The sequence below is a fragment of the Panthera onca genome, chromosome C2, assembly GCF_046562875.1.
Source record: "Panthera onca isolate mPanOnc1 chromosome C2, mPanOnc1 haplotype 2, whole genome shotgun sequence".
Lineage (NCBI taxonomy): Eukaryota > Metazoa > Chordata > Mammalia > Carnivora > Felidae > Panthera > Panthera onca.
This window is the reverse complement of record NC_138347.1, coordinates 103,755,373-103,769,160: the sequence shown is the minus strand read 5'-3', so window position 1 is coordinate 103,769,160 and position 13,788 is coordinate 103,755,373. Positions and strand designations below refer to the sequence as shown.

Below are 13,788 nucleotides of genomic sequence, written 5' to 3'. Positions count from 1 at the left end.
GAATTTACCTGCCAGGGAGGGTCCAGATTGGGTTCTTGCCCTTGTGCCTCTATGGAATGATCCTGTGTGGGTTACTTCTCTTCTCTGGGTTGCTGTTTCTTCATCTGTGAAATAAAGATGGGAATTAACCCAAAGTTGCCTTCAAACTTTAAAACAATTCTGTTCCATGTTGGTGTGCCTGGGTGGCTCAGTTAGTTGTGTGTCCAACTCTTAATTTTGGCTCAGTTCATGATCCCAGAGTCACGGGGTCAAGCCCTGCGAAAGGCTCTGCGCTGAGCATGGAGCCTGCTTGAGATTTTCTCTCTGCCTCCCTCTGCCCCTCTCCTCCACATGCGCATGCTCTCTCTCTCTTTAAAATAAATTTAAAAAAATGAAAAAAATCTAAAAATAAATAAATAAGACAATTCTGTTCCATGTCAAAACAATTCTGTTCCATCCTGCTAAACGATTTCCCACAAAATTCTAGATTGTATTATAAAAATAAGGCATGAAAAGTTAGCCTTACTTTAAAAATTATTCTTAGAGAAGGTTACAGTTTGAGAACATGCCATTGGCTAGTGACATCTGAATGTACTTGGAGGACTATAAGGTGCCACATTACCATCCATAGCAGGGTTTAGGGGAGGTCCCAACTGGGACAGAGTTAGAGGCTAAGAGGCTTATACCTCTCTTCTAGCAGAGCAACCAGCTTGTAATCTGCTTTACGTAGTGGGTTTCTGAGCGAGATTTTGTTTGTAGAGAATGTTTTTTGATTTTAATTAGTCTCTGTTGATATCCATGTGGGGGGCAGGGAGGTTGTAGAAAAAGGAAAGAGGTGAAGTTAATTATTGTATTTAAAATCAGGTTTTGAAAAGTCACTGGAAACAGAGTCAGAAGGCCGAAGGCTTGTTTCTTAATTTCTTATTTATTAGCTGTGTCACATTTGGCAAGTCAGTCTTTCTGAATCTTTGTCCTCACATATAGGATGACAAAAGTATCTCATTTACAGGGTAGTTGTAAGAATCATATGAAATGTTTGTGAAAGAGCTTCATAATTGGTAAAGTAACATAAATTTGGGATTCAAGCCCTGTGTTGGGCTCTATGCTGACAGCTTAGAGCCTGGAGCCTGCTTGGGATTCTGTCTCTCTCTCTCTCTCTCTCTCTCTCCCCCTCCCCCACTCATGCTCTGTCTGTCTCCCCAAAATAAATAGACATGAAAGCAAGAAAGCAAAAGAAAGAGAGAGAGAGAAAGAAAGGAAGAAAAAGACAATTTGCAGATAAGTCCAAGTTATGGGGCGGAGTTGTAGAATACAGCAGATTACAGAGTTCCAAGTATGGTCAAACTTTGGGGGAAATATAAAGTCGTGTTCTTCAGTTCGAAAAGTCAGTTGGGGGTACCTGGGTGGCTCAGTCAGTTAAGCGTCTGATTCTTGCTTTCAGCTCAGATCATGATCTCACAGTTCGTGGGATCAAGCCCCATGTCAGTCTCCATGCTGACAGTTCAGAGCCTGCTGGGGATTCTCTCTCTCTTCTCTCTCTGCCGCCTCCCCCTACTCATGTACAGGAGTTCTTGCTCTCAAAATAAATAAATAAACTTAAAAAAAAAAAACGCTGAAAAAATAGTTAATTGTCCAAGGGTAAGATGGAGGGAAATGTGGCCTATGATCAGTTCAAGTAAAAAACACTAAAGAATTTAAATTGACTTCAAGTTCATTATGAGCCATTAGTGTTGTGGAAAGGTTGGCAAATAAAAGTGATCTAATTGTCTCAGTCCATTTGGGCTTTTATAGAATGCCACAATCTGGGTAGCTTATAAACAATAGTGATTTATTTCTTATAGTTCTGGAGACTAAGTCCAAGATCAAGGTGCCAGCATCACTGTCTTTCTGGTGAAGGCCCTCTTCCCGGCTCATAGCTGGCACTTTCTAACATGTCCTTACATGGTGGAAGGGGCAAGAGATCTCTCTGGAGCCTCTTTTATATGATCACTAATCCCATTCATGAGGGGGCTCCATTCTTATGACCTAAGCACCTCTGAAGGGCCCCTACCTCCTAATCACTTTGGGGGTTCCGATTCAACATGGATTTTGGGGGGATACATTCAGACTGCAGTGCCAATATTCTTCTGTATCTACAGAAGTACTGTGCCGTGGGTGACAAGAGGGGGCTGCAACTCTTTGCTTTGATTAGCATCTTTTTTCCAGCTGGTATGAGTGGTTACTGCGGCAGGTTGAGCACAGCCAAAGAAAGTTAGATAGAGAACGTCTGGAAGGTTTTCAAGGGCAACATTGAGAGAAGATTTGAAGAGAGAGAAACTTGTGTTTTAAATGTGTTACAGGCTATCATGGAGGTGAAGGTTTGGAATTGTTTTATTGTTTTCAGAGGTGAATCTCAGGAAAAACTTTAAACAATAAGAGCTATCTAAAGGGGAAACGATTGCCTGGTTGAAGGAGTGAGATTTCCATTAGGGAAACTGTTCAAGCAGAGACTGAACCACACCTTCTGAGGGTTGTTACCAATCAGCAGGAAGGTTTTAAGAAGAAATTACTAAGATTTCATCAAATCTAAGATCTTATTTCTACAACACAATTCAATATCCCACTAGAGAATGATTTGCTTCATTAAATTGTTTTTTTGCCATAACAAAAGTGTGGGTTTTGAAATTGGCAAACTGGAGTTTGCTACTGTGCGATATTCAGAATGTTGTTTAACCTCTGGGAACATTGGTTAGGTTGTCAGTAGCACAAAAATGATTATCTCTGCGTTGCTGTGAAGGTGATACAGCAAACACAACATTGGTAAAGGATGCTTCGGGGAGCTCAGAGAGTAAGGGCTCAGAGAGAATAACTTTAATCACATTTATTACCTGTTCCTCTTATTTTCTACATGCATCTTATTTCCAATCCGAAGAGATTCCTTTCAAGTGACTCTACTGGACCCTTCAGAGACATACGAGCTAAGTGGGTCAAATGGTGACTCCCATGAGTCTAGGAGAAAGACTTCACTCTGGAAGTTCACAGGGGTACCATATCACCTCTTTTGTGTTTGCATCAATGTTTGTTTTCTCCTAAATGGAGGAAACCTGTGGAACAACTCCTTTGTCCTAAATTATAACCTGATTTTCCTGCCCTTCGAAACCAGAACTAGGGCAACCTGATTGATTTATTTTCTTTGTTTAAAATTTTAGTCAATAAAATATCTTATTAAAAATTTAAGGACCAAGATCTCCCTTGTGGAGTAAAGTATCTGCAACCTCGAGGAATAAAGAGTTGGTAACTGAAGTATTTGGGTCAGTTATGTATTCTTTCTATGCCTATTTTTTCCCATCAATAAAGCAATTCTAAGCTTATTTTACTTAAAAACGACTCCCCAGTTGATGGGTTAGTAAGGGGCAAGCAGTTTACTATTCTTAACAGAAGATGAAAAACATGACATTCCTCCATGGTTAGGAAAGAGACAGTGTGAATTCTCTCTGACAGAAGTAGAAGGAGGCAGTAAAGACGCTGGGTTTCCATAGGTTGGTCATAGGCCGGCCTTTGGCCTCAGTTAGAAGGTAAGAGGGAACTGTCTATGAGGAGATACTATGATAATTCTGACTAAAGATCTCACACAAAAAACGGATTATTCGATTTTCAAAAGAAATGAAAAAGATACTATAACACTCTTTAGGTTTATTTATTTATTTTTTAAAAGTTATTCATTTATTATTTCTGATAGAGAGCATGAGTGAGCACAAGCTGGGGAGGGGCGGAGTGAGAGGGAGATGCAGAATCAGAAGCAGGCTCCACGCTCTGAGCTATCAGCACAGAACCTGATGCGGGGCTTGAACCCACGAACTGTGAGATCATGATCTAAGCCGAAGACAGATGCTTAACCAATTGAGCCACCCAGGTACCCCACACTCTCTAGGTTTAGATAAGACTCAACTTCAAATTTTGTTTTCACTTTTCTTTCTTCTGCATGAGCAAACATTTATTGATGCCTGTGGGGCATGACATTCTATGAGGCACAAGCATGTTGCAGAACAGGGATGAGCTGGCACTTTGGTCACCTAAAGAAGAGGTCTGGGTGTGAGGACAGTAGAGTTATTATTGCTCCAGAAAAATTGCCATGGAAGTAACATTTTGAGCTTGTTTCCTTCTTTCTTTTGCTAGTCCTTTTAATTTATTTGTTCAATATTCTACTTCTATTAATTCCCAAATTCACTTTTGAATCTTTTCAGAGATCTTGAACTCAAAATGATCACATTAGCTTGGAATTCCTACTTGACAACCTTTGATCTTCTAATGGAGCTGAAAAGGTAGGGATGCAATGTTTAAATAGCAAACTGTCACCCAGGAAACTACCATTCTATTTTGGTAACAATCGCAGGGAGTATTTATTGAACAACTTATGTCCCAGAACTTTGCTAACCACTTTATATGTATTGCCTTATGTAGTTCGCCTAATAACACTATAATGGAGGCACTATTTCTATAACTGTTTCACAAATGAGGAAACTGAGACACTGGGAAATTTAAAAGCTGGTGCAACGTCTCACAACTAATGTAGAGTACACAACTCTTAACCACTCTTGCTATACTGTCTCTTTGTGCAAACACCTTTGATCTTAACCTGGCAGATCATTAATCTACATATCCATCCATCCAATCAACTATTCATCAAGAGTATGCTGGAGATATAAACTATGAATAAGACTGACACGGTCACTCTCCTCTGGCCACTTTCTACAGAGAGAGAGCGTGCAAGTGAGGAAGAGGGGCAGAGGGAGAGGGAATTAAGCAGGCTCCATAGTCAGCAAGGAGCCCGACTCGGGGCTTGAGACCCGGGGATCATGACCTGAGCTGAAATCAAGAGTTGGCCATTCAACCAACTGAACCACCCATGCGCCCCAACAGGGAGGGATTCTTTTGACTTATTTCTAACTTGACTCTGAACATGCTTAAATTCTTCTCCTCTAAGCCTGAAATAAATGCTCTTTTTTTGACTTAAAAAAATCAAGTCCCTGCTCTCTTTTAAGCCATTTTCTAAAAGCTCTATTCCAGGAAAGCTGCCACACCCATTGTATTTTACTGAACAATGTGTCCTCAGGTATCTTTTAAAACAGGTGACTTGAGTAGAGATTCTGGGACAGTCCAGCTAAGTGGACACTCTGGTTGCTTTCCCCCACCTTTTATCAAGTGATCTGTGGGATTCCATGCTCTGTTCTCTAATTTTGAAAGATCTGTTCTCCTTTCACCTCTCCAAGTTGGCCTGAAAATTTTCTTCCCCTCAACCTCTCCCCTACCCTCTCACTCTTCAAAAAGATGTTAACTTTGGGAGAGCAGTTCTTAATTATTTACCACACAGTCCTCTGGCAGACTACAAGAATCCAGGGCAAAGCAAAAGAGAAAGGCAAAAGAAAACCGAAAGCCCAGGCTAATGATTTCCTTCAACGAGAATTTTTGTTATCATAAGGCAGTGTTTTATTTAGGTTATAGTTCTTTAGAGCAGGTATTAGCTATGTCTTCCTTGTACCTGCTTGGAATTTGTTGAGGCTAATATTTTCCTTACTGAAACAGCAGCAAATCTAAGGTAGCAAAATAATGCTGATGGGAAGGGGAAACCAAGACTCCCAGGGGGAATCTTCATGGTCTATCTCAGAGACATGTGGCCAAGTTTGTACACAATCTGTACGTTATCTAACTATATAATTTTACTTCCTAGCTTGATGCCACAGTTTAAAACTGCACCTCATTCCCTTCCCTGGTTAATTTTTCTCCAGAGCCCTTTTCTCTGCTCATATGCTATAAAATTCACTTATTATAATAATTATTATTTTAAAATAATTCTTTAAATGGCTGATGTCCCCTCTAGAATTTAAGCTCCTCAAGGGAGCTTAGTTTATTACTCATTCAGGGCCTAGAGTTGTTCTGGCACAGGATAGGTGCACGATAAATATCTGTTGGATAAATGAATTATTAATCCTGATCAAAGTAATATTAATAAATAATAACTGTGATCAAGGGTTTTTTTTACATATATTTAATTTATAGACAACTGGTTGGACATTTACAGTTACAATTATTTTATATAAATCTTCTAATTGGCAGGGTGCCTGGGTGGCTCAGTCAGTTAAGCATCTGACTTCGGCTCAGGTCATGATCTCATGGTTCGTGAGTTTGAGCCCTGTGTTGGGCTCTGTGCTGACAGCTCAGAGCCTGGAGCCTGCTTTGGATTCTGTGTCTCCCTCTCTCTCTCTCCTCCTCCCCTGCGCATGCTCTGTCTCTCTCTGTTTCTCAGAAGCAAATAAACATTAAAAAAATTTTTTTTAAAAATTCTAATTGGCTAAAATATGACAAAAGGACCTCTACAAAACTTTGATGGTCAAAAGTCACATAGAACCCATTTTTATCAGCATGATATGCTTTTCTAAACATACATGGCATGGGGCGCCTGGATGGCTCATGTGGTTAAGCGTCTGACTTTTGATTTCAGCTCAGGTCATGATCTCATGTTTCATGAGATCGAGCCCTGTGTCAGGCTGTGCACTGACAGGGCGAAGCCTACTTGGGATTCTCTGTTTCCTTCTCTCTCTGCCAGTCTTCTGTGCATGTGCATGCGCACTCTCTCTCTCTCAAATAAATAAACACTTAAGAAAGTTAAAAAAAATAAACATACATGGAAGGATCAGTCTGTGCTGATGAGAATGGAAAATCTTGAGTTTTCCTGAAGCAAGCAGACTTACTTGAGTCCCTACAGCTAAGGGTAAGGGCATGGTTTGTCTGAGTGTACTTATAACTGTTTCTAGCAGCAAGTTGAGGTGCTGCTTACCAGCCAGACGAAACTCAGACTCACCAATTTTATATTCTTATTTCTGGACAAAACGCTGTCATCCAATTCCATGGTTCTTAGGACCAGATCAGGCAGTCCATTAATTATTTGAGAGCTTCTCCTGTATTTGAGACTGTCCCAATCACAGGAGATGCTTCCCAGCAGTGACATGTCAGTGTGCTTTGAGGACCCTAGTGGCTGCCCCAGCTCGTCCTTTCCTCCCAAGACTCCTACTTCCGGGCCCAATCCAGTGTAAGCGAGACTGGGCTAATCTAAGTAACAAAGTTCACTTTTGGCTGAGATTTAGTAACCTCCTCTCACTTAGTGTGGCCTCTTTCAATAAGTGGCCTGAAGAACTGATAAAGGATTAGATTTATCTAGAAGTGGGAGGAACAACTGGCTTCATTGGGCTTAAATTAATAGAGTAGGTTGGTGAGTCCAAAAAGGTAGGGGATTTGCAAGCCAATTTTCTCTAGGCCTGCCTTAATGACACTTGACTTATTTCTAAACAGAGGAAAGCTTGGTGGGTTTGCAAACATACGCAAATCACATAGCCCTGTAACACCTGTGCCACTCTTAATTATGTCATATATTTCAGTGTGGTCCTTGGGAGAAAGCCTCATATAAACTATACATCTACTGGTACGTGGGGATTCATGAAGTCCAAATTCTAAATCCATCTGTTCTTTTAATATCTTGGCTAATTTATTTTTTAAAAAAGTCTTATTAACATGTAATTCACCCATTTAAAGTATATAATTCAATGGTTTTTAGTATGCTCACAGTTATATAAACATCACCAGTCAATTTTAGACCATTTTCATCACCCCAACAAGATACCTGTATCCTTTAGCAGTTGTCCCCTATTCTTTAAAAAAAATTTTTTTAATGTTTATTTATTTTTGAGAGAGACAGAGTGTAAGCGGAGGAGGGGCAGAGAGAAAGGGAGACAGAATCCAGAGCAGCATCCAGGCTCTGAGAAAGCTGTCAGCACAGAGCCTGATGCGGGGCTTGAACTCACAAACCACGAGATCATGACCTGAGCCGAAGTCGGACACTTAACCAATTGAGCCACCCAGGCGCCCCAGTTGTCCTCTATTCTTCTACAATTCCACCCTTTCTTTCTGGCTACAGGATTGCCTATTGTGGATATGGAACACAGATGGAATCATACAATATATGGTCTTCTTCCACTTAGCGTAATCTTTTCGATGTTCACCCATGCTGTAACAAGTATCAGTACTTCATTCCTTTTTATTGCTGGATAATATTCCGTTGTTCCATTCTGTATCATACTTTATCCATTTTTCAGTCAATGAACACTTAGATAGTTTTCATTTTTGGCTATGTTGAGTCATGGTGCTGCAAACATTTGTGTATACGTTCTTATGTGGACACACATTCTAATTCTCTTGGATATACAGCTAAAAGTGGAATGGGGCTGGATTATACGGTTACTCTATATTGAACTTTTTGAGGAGCTACCAAACTAGCTGCCATAGCAGCTCACCATTTTACATTCCCACCAGCAGTGTATGATGATTCCAATTTCTCTACCTCCTCTCCAATAACTGTTATCTGGGTTTTTTTTGTTTGTTTCTTATTATGGCACTTTGGTTGGTGTGAAATGGTGTCTTATGCTTTTGATCTTCATTTCCCTAATGACTACTGATAGTAAGCACTTTTTCGTGTGTTGATTGGCTGTTTGTACATCTTCTTTGGAGAAATGTCTATTCAATTCCCTTGCCCGTTTTCAAATGGCTTATTTGTCTTTTAGATGTTGAGTTTTTCCTCACAGGCCTTAAGAATCGGGGATAGTTGGAGGAAGAGCCTCAGACCTCTTGCCTGCTCCAGTCTAGAAAAGGACTTTTGCGACACAAAGCTGGGGTGGTAAGATGCCGGCAGCCTGCTTTTCTCAGGGATATACCATAGCCCTAGACTAGGATCCAAGTTGAGAGGGAGTCCTGTGTTCTCAGCGGCACCCATCCAGAGTGGAACATGGTCCCATAGCTGGAGGTGGGCCGGGACTGGGTTGCGGCTCAAATGCCTCACACTCTTGCTGCTCTTACTGAATTTTAGTAGACTGTCTTGAATAAAGTTTTCTTCATCCGTTATATTTCCTCAGGACAATTTCTAGAGACTAACTAGTTGCTGATGTATACTCTTTACCAATTGATGTTTTGCTAAGGAGTGGGTTCATGGAGCTCCTTACACACCATTCTGGAAGTTGAGTTCCATTTGGATAATTTTTTAGAGAAAATGTTTCACCTTGTATACTTGGTGGTAAAATAGTTTATGCTGACATAGTAGATACAGAATTATGAAGGGCAGTTTTTATAAAAGTATTTGCAAGTTTATAAACAGTGGATTAAGAAAACTGACTGAAGTTGAGGACTGGTTGACTTTTAACTTTGTATCCAAATGTATTTGGTCTGACAAACCATTTTTAATTTATTGCTATTAAATAGTTGAATGGAAATATTTGAACAATGAGGGTGATAGTGCATTTCAGATGAGAGCTTATTGCTGCTCTAGTAATCTGTGTAGAAGGCCATCACCGCCATTGAAATTTATCAAAATGATGCCTGTTTTTAAAAGCATAGGAATAGTTACAATGTGCAAATCAAGTTATGAAAACCTCATTAGTTCTATGCATTAATCTGAAAAGTTCATAGGCAAAAATGACCATACATTTCTTCATTAATTCAAAAGAACTACCACACCACTATATGTCTTTTCGAAAAACAACTTTCCCCATTTCCCTGATGAATTTATTTGTAGTTTTAGGTCTAAGATTTACATTTAACAATTCTTCAAATTCTTTATTGAATCAAGGGCTGAACTCCTATATATTAATCGCCAACCAGTTGAATATCACTTTAGTTGAGACTCTTCTCATATCTAAAACCCTTTTCTTCCTATTCCTCACACCCCACCTCCATGGTGAAGTTGACTATTCCTTTCTCTTGGGGTTTAGAAGTCTGGTTAGTTATAAATAATCACATCATCATCTTTGAGAGAATACGTATTGCTTAATAATCGTGAGAAAACGTTAAAATGTATTCCTTATTGGAAATTCATCACTTTTTGGCCAGTTGGCTTGTGTGTATTACTGCCTAAAGTAGCTTTATGGGCAAAAAAAGTATTGTATAAGAACATAAAACTAGAATATTTAAGAATGAAACCAAGCATCTCCCAATGATATTTCCCTGAACAGTTACTGAACTACACAAAGATAAATCCTGAAAGTAATTAACGAAGTAATTTTCTCTTCTTTTGGCTGGGAAAGTTTCAGTAATAAAGTTTGGCTTCTGTTGAGTTGAAACCTTAGTTTCTAACACAGTTCAAGGCAAATGGAAAAACCCATTCAATCCTTAATTTTTTAATGCAGTTAAATAATAAACTGATAAATTGCATTAAAGCTAGGATTAATTTTTCCCCTGCAAAGGCAGGAATTCTATCTTACTAAATCTGCTTTAGCGTTCAAGCATATATTTTGGAAGATGCTTACCTCCCGGTTGGGTGTATCTCCCTGCGGCTTAGGTGAGCACCCAGGCTTTGGCTCCTCCCCAGCTGCTGCCAGCTTCCCACTGCGCCGGGTGGCTCGGAGCGTCCTGGAGTTAGGTGTTCGGCCCCGCCCTCTGCACTATTGCTAAAACTCCAATTCTGCCAGACTGATTCCGGTGATTAATTATTGACAAAAGGAAAACACTCCCACGCAAACTTGTGTCCAACAGCACTGCTCCCAGCGATTCCTTCCAGAAGAGAATGCCGGCTGCACCACTCCCCTCCCCCCTTGCTCTACGGTCCCAACTTCCCACACGCTGCCACTCTCAGTCCTGGGCGATCAGGCTCGTCCTCGGAGGAATGCAGCCCAGCGACTTCTACATTTTTAAATTTGGTTTTCTGCAGCTCGTTAGCACTTCTCCGGGGACCAGCCTCTCTGGAGGGGGCGCTTTCCGGATGCAGGGGAAGCCGGGGCTCTGAGAGCAACGGAGGAGGCTAAGGCGTCGCTGTCACCTCCGGCTGCTGCAGTAAAACCCCGAGCCGCCGCGCGGATGGGGAGGAGGGGATAGGGAGGTGTCCTCCCCCTCGCTTGGGCTGGGAGCCCCGACACTACCAAAGGGGCACGTCCTTTGGTAGTGGTGGTGGGGGCGGGCTGATAAACCGGAGGCCCAACGTGGGAGCTTTGGGGCTTTAGCCTAAGCCGGCGTTAACCCGACCAGGGGAAGGAAGCCTGCCCAGCATCCATCCATCTGCAGACCTGGGCAAGGGGGCGAAGCTCGGCGGATGCCGCGCAGGACTGCGGAGCGAAACTCGGCAGCAGGCTGAGGAGTGAGCCCAGGGCTCGGGGCCGGGGCGGCAGTCGGCCGAGCAGGCATCCCACTGCATTTGTTTGTCAAAAACCGAGGAAAGTAAACCCGTTTAGCGTCGGCAGCTAATTTTGGTGCCTTTGAACGTGCAAAACGCCTCTCCCCGCCCCACTCCCTCCATCCCGCCACCTTCCCTCCGCCCCTTGGCTGGGAGGTTAATCGTTGAAAAACTGGACTCCCCCGGGCAAACAGATGGAAGGATCGTGCCCGGGGAACTTGTGTGTGCTCACTCACAAGTGAAGAGAATTAATGTGGGCCCGGACTGCGGCAGGAAAGCAAACTGGGGAAAGAGGGCTTGGGAGGCGGCTCGCCGGTGCAGACACGCGCGGCGCGGGCTCCCGCGGATCCGGGGCCCGCGTGCCCAGCGCTCGCGCTCCGCTCTCAATTATCTTCCCGAGGAGGCGCGGGACCGGCGAAATGCATCTTCCCTGGGAGCCAGCATCCAGAACACCATCGATCCCTTCTCTACCGAGAGCAAGGTGCTTAGATTTAACGTGGCGGCTGCTTTGCCGAGAGCGCCGAGGCCCTAGAGGCTCCCAGCCCTGATAACTCCGCACCTGAGACGATCTGCCCAAGACCCAGGGGCGTCCGGGGCCCAGAGCCTCCTTTGACTGATGAGCATTTGGGCAACATCTGCCAGTCAGCCCCCAGGGCTTGAGGAGGCACTGCACATGCTCGGCCCGGGCTGGTTGTGCTGGAGCGCGAATTTCAGCTGCTGGCAGGTTTCTGCTCAGCTCACAACACACTTCCAGCAGGTTCCAAGCTGCGGGTGCCGCGAAGAGGGAGACTTAACGTTATCGGGCGGGATTTTCTCCACGCAGGAGGGAGTGTGTCCCCAAAGGAAGCTGGAGGTGGCTGGGACCTGGGGAAGGAAACCACTAGGAGGAACTGAGCTCTTTGGAGCCTGTATTGGCCGTTTTTACATGTTACCTTGTCCTTCTCCTGTACGGCATCTAAATATTTGCACCCGTTGCTAGTATTTTTTATTTCATCATCACTGTGTGGTGTTCGCATTCCTCACCTCCCTGCTTCTCCTGACAAACCTCGTAATTTGGGCAGAGCAAGTAAGACTCCACCATTGGCGTAATGAGGAAAGAGAAAACCTGAAAAGTGACTTGTCCAGGGTCACCAAGCCTGTTGTACAGTACAGCCAATACTATTTACACTAGTTTTTAGGTCTCATTATTCATTATCTAGTTTTCTTACTAGATCTTGACTCATCCCCCCCCCCCCCCCCGCCCCCCATGTGATTATACCTTTGTGGAAGCATAGAAACAGGTCTCACTTCTCCCTGCCAAAGGTTTGTGAAATGGATACGAGACCTTGTGATTACTTCAACTGCAGTTGGGGAGAAACTGGTACAGTTGGCAGAAGCGTCCAGACCATTAAAAATAATCTTGGGGCGCCTGGGTGGCTCAGTCAGTTAAGCGGCCCACTTCGGCTCAGGTCACGATCTCGCGGTCCGTGAGTTCGAGCCCCGCGTGGGGCTCTGGGCTGATGGTTCAGAGCCTGGAGCCTGCTTTGGATTCTGTGTCTCCCTCTCTCTCTGACCCTCCCCCGTTCATGCTCTGTCTCTCTCTGTCTCAAAAATAAATAAACGTTAAAAAAAATTTAAAAATAATCTTAAATGACATGTGTGTAATATAACCACACCCAGATAAACCTTTATGTGTATCTTTTCACTTTCAAGTGGAAAAAAGATATTTTTTTCTATCTAAACATAGAACATTCTCAAAACTTAACTAGGTTGTAAGATAAAAATCAATACATTTTAGGGGCGCCTGGGTGGCTCAGTCAGGTAAGCGTCGGACTTCGGCTCAGGTCATGATCTCACAGTCCGTGAGTTCAAGCCCCGCTTCGGGCTCTGTGCTGACAGCTCAGAGCCTGGAGCCTGCTTCACATCCTGTGTCGCCCTCTCTCTCTGCCCCTTCCCTGCTCATGCTCTGTCTTTGTCTCAAAAATAAATAAACATTAAAAAAAATTAAAAAAAAAGAAAAATCAATACATTTTATATTATTTAATATTTATTTATTTTTGAGAGAGAGAGAGAGAGAGAGAGAGACAGCAAGAGCAGGGAAGGGGCAGAGAGAGAGGGAGTCACAGAATCAAAGCAGGTTCCAGGCTCTGAGCTGTCAGCACAGAGCCAGATGCAGGGTTCAAACCCACAAACTGTGAGCTCATGACCCAAGTCAAAGTCACAGGCTTCACCGTCTGAGCCACCCAGGTGCCCTCAAAATCAACACATTTTAAAAGGCAGAAATCATACAGATCACATCATCTATCAAAGCACAATGAGGATAAAATTAACAAGAAAAATTCCCCCTCGTTGATATACAACTAGACATTTAAAAATACTTTAAATATAGATTAAAGAGAAGAACAGATGAGATTACAAAATCTTTTTTTAAAGTTTATTTATTTTGAGAGAGAGAGAGAGAGAGCGAGCTGCACATGCCCAAGCAGGGGAGGGGCAGAGAAAGAGAGAGAGAATTACAAGCAGGCTCCGTGCTGTCGGTGCACAGCTCACCTGGGGCTCAATCCCACGAATTGTGAGATTATGTCCTGAGCTGAAATCAAGAGTAGGACGCTTAACCGACTAAGCCACCCAGGCTCCCACAAAAT

At 43.0% G+C, this 13,788-nt stretch overlaps 1 protein-coding gene across 1 annotated transcript in view; it reads right to left on the bottom strand.

The window, feature by feature from the left end:
• The window catches only part of SPTSSB (serine palmitoyltransferase small subunit B), a 29,686-nt gene extending 18,447 nt beyond the window's left edge, over positions 1-11,239 (bottom strand). Inside the window, exons 1-2 of the mRNA XM_060639129.3 lie at positions 10,305-11,239; positions 9-104 (exon numbers count right to left, since the gene is read on the bottom strand). The gene's annotated coding sequence lies outside the window, so the exon portion shown is untranslated. The remainder of the gene's footprint in view (positions 1-8; positions 105-10,304) is intronic.
• Positions 11,240-13,788: the final 2,549 nt, after the last annotated feature.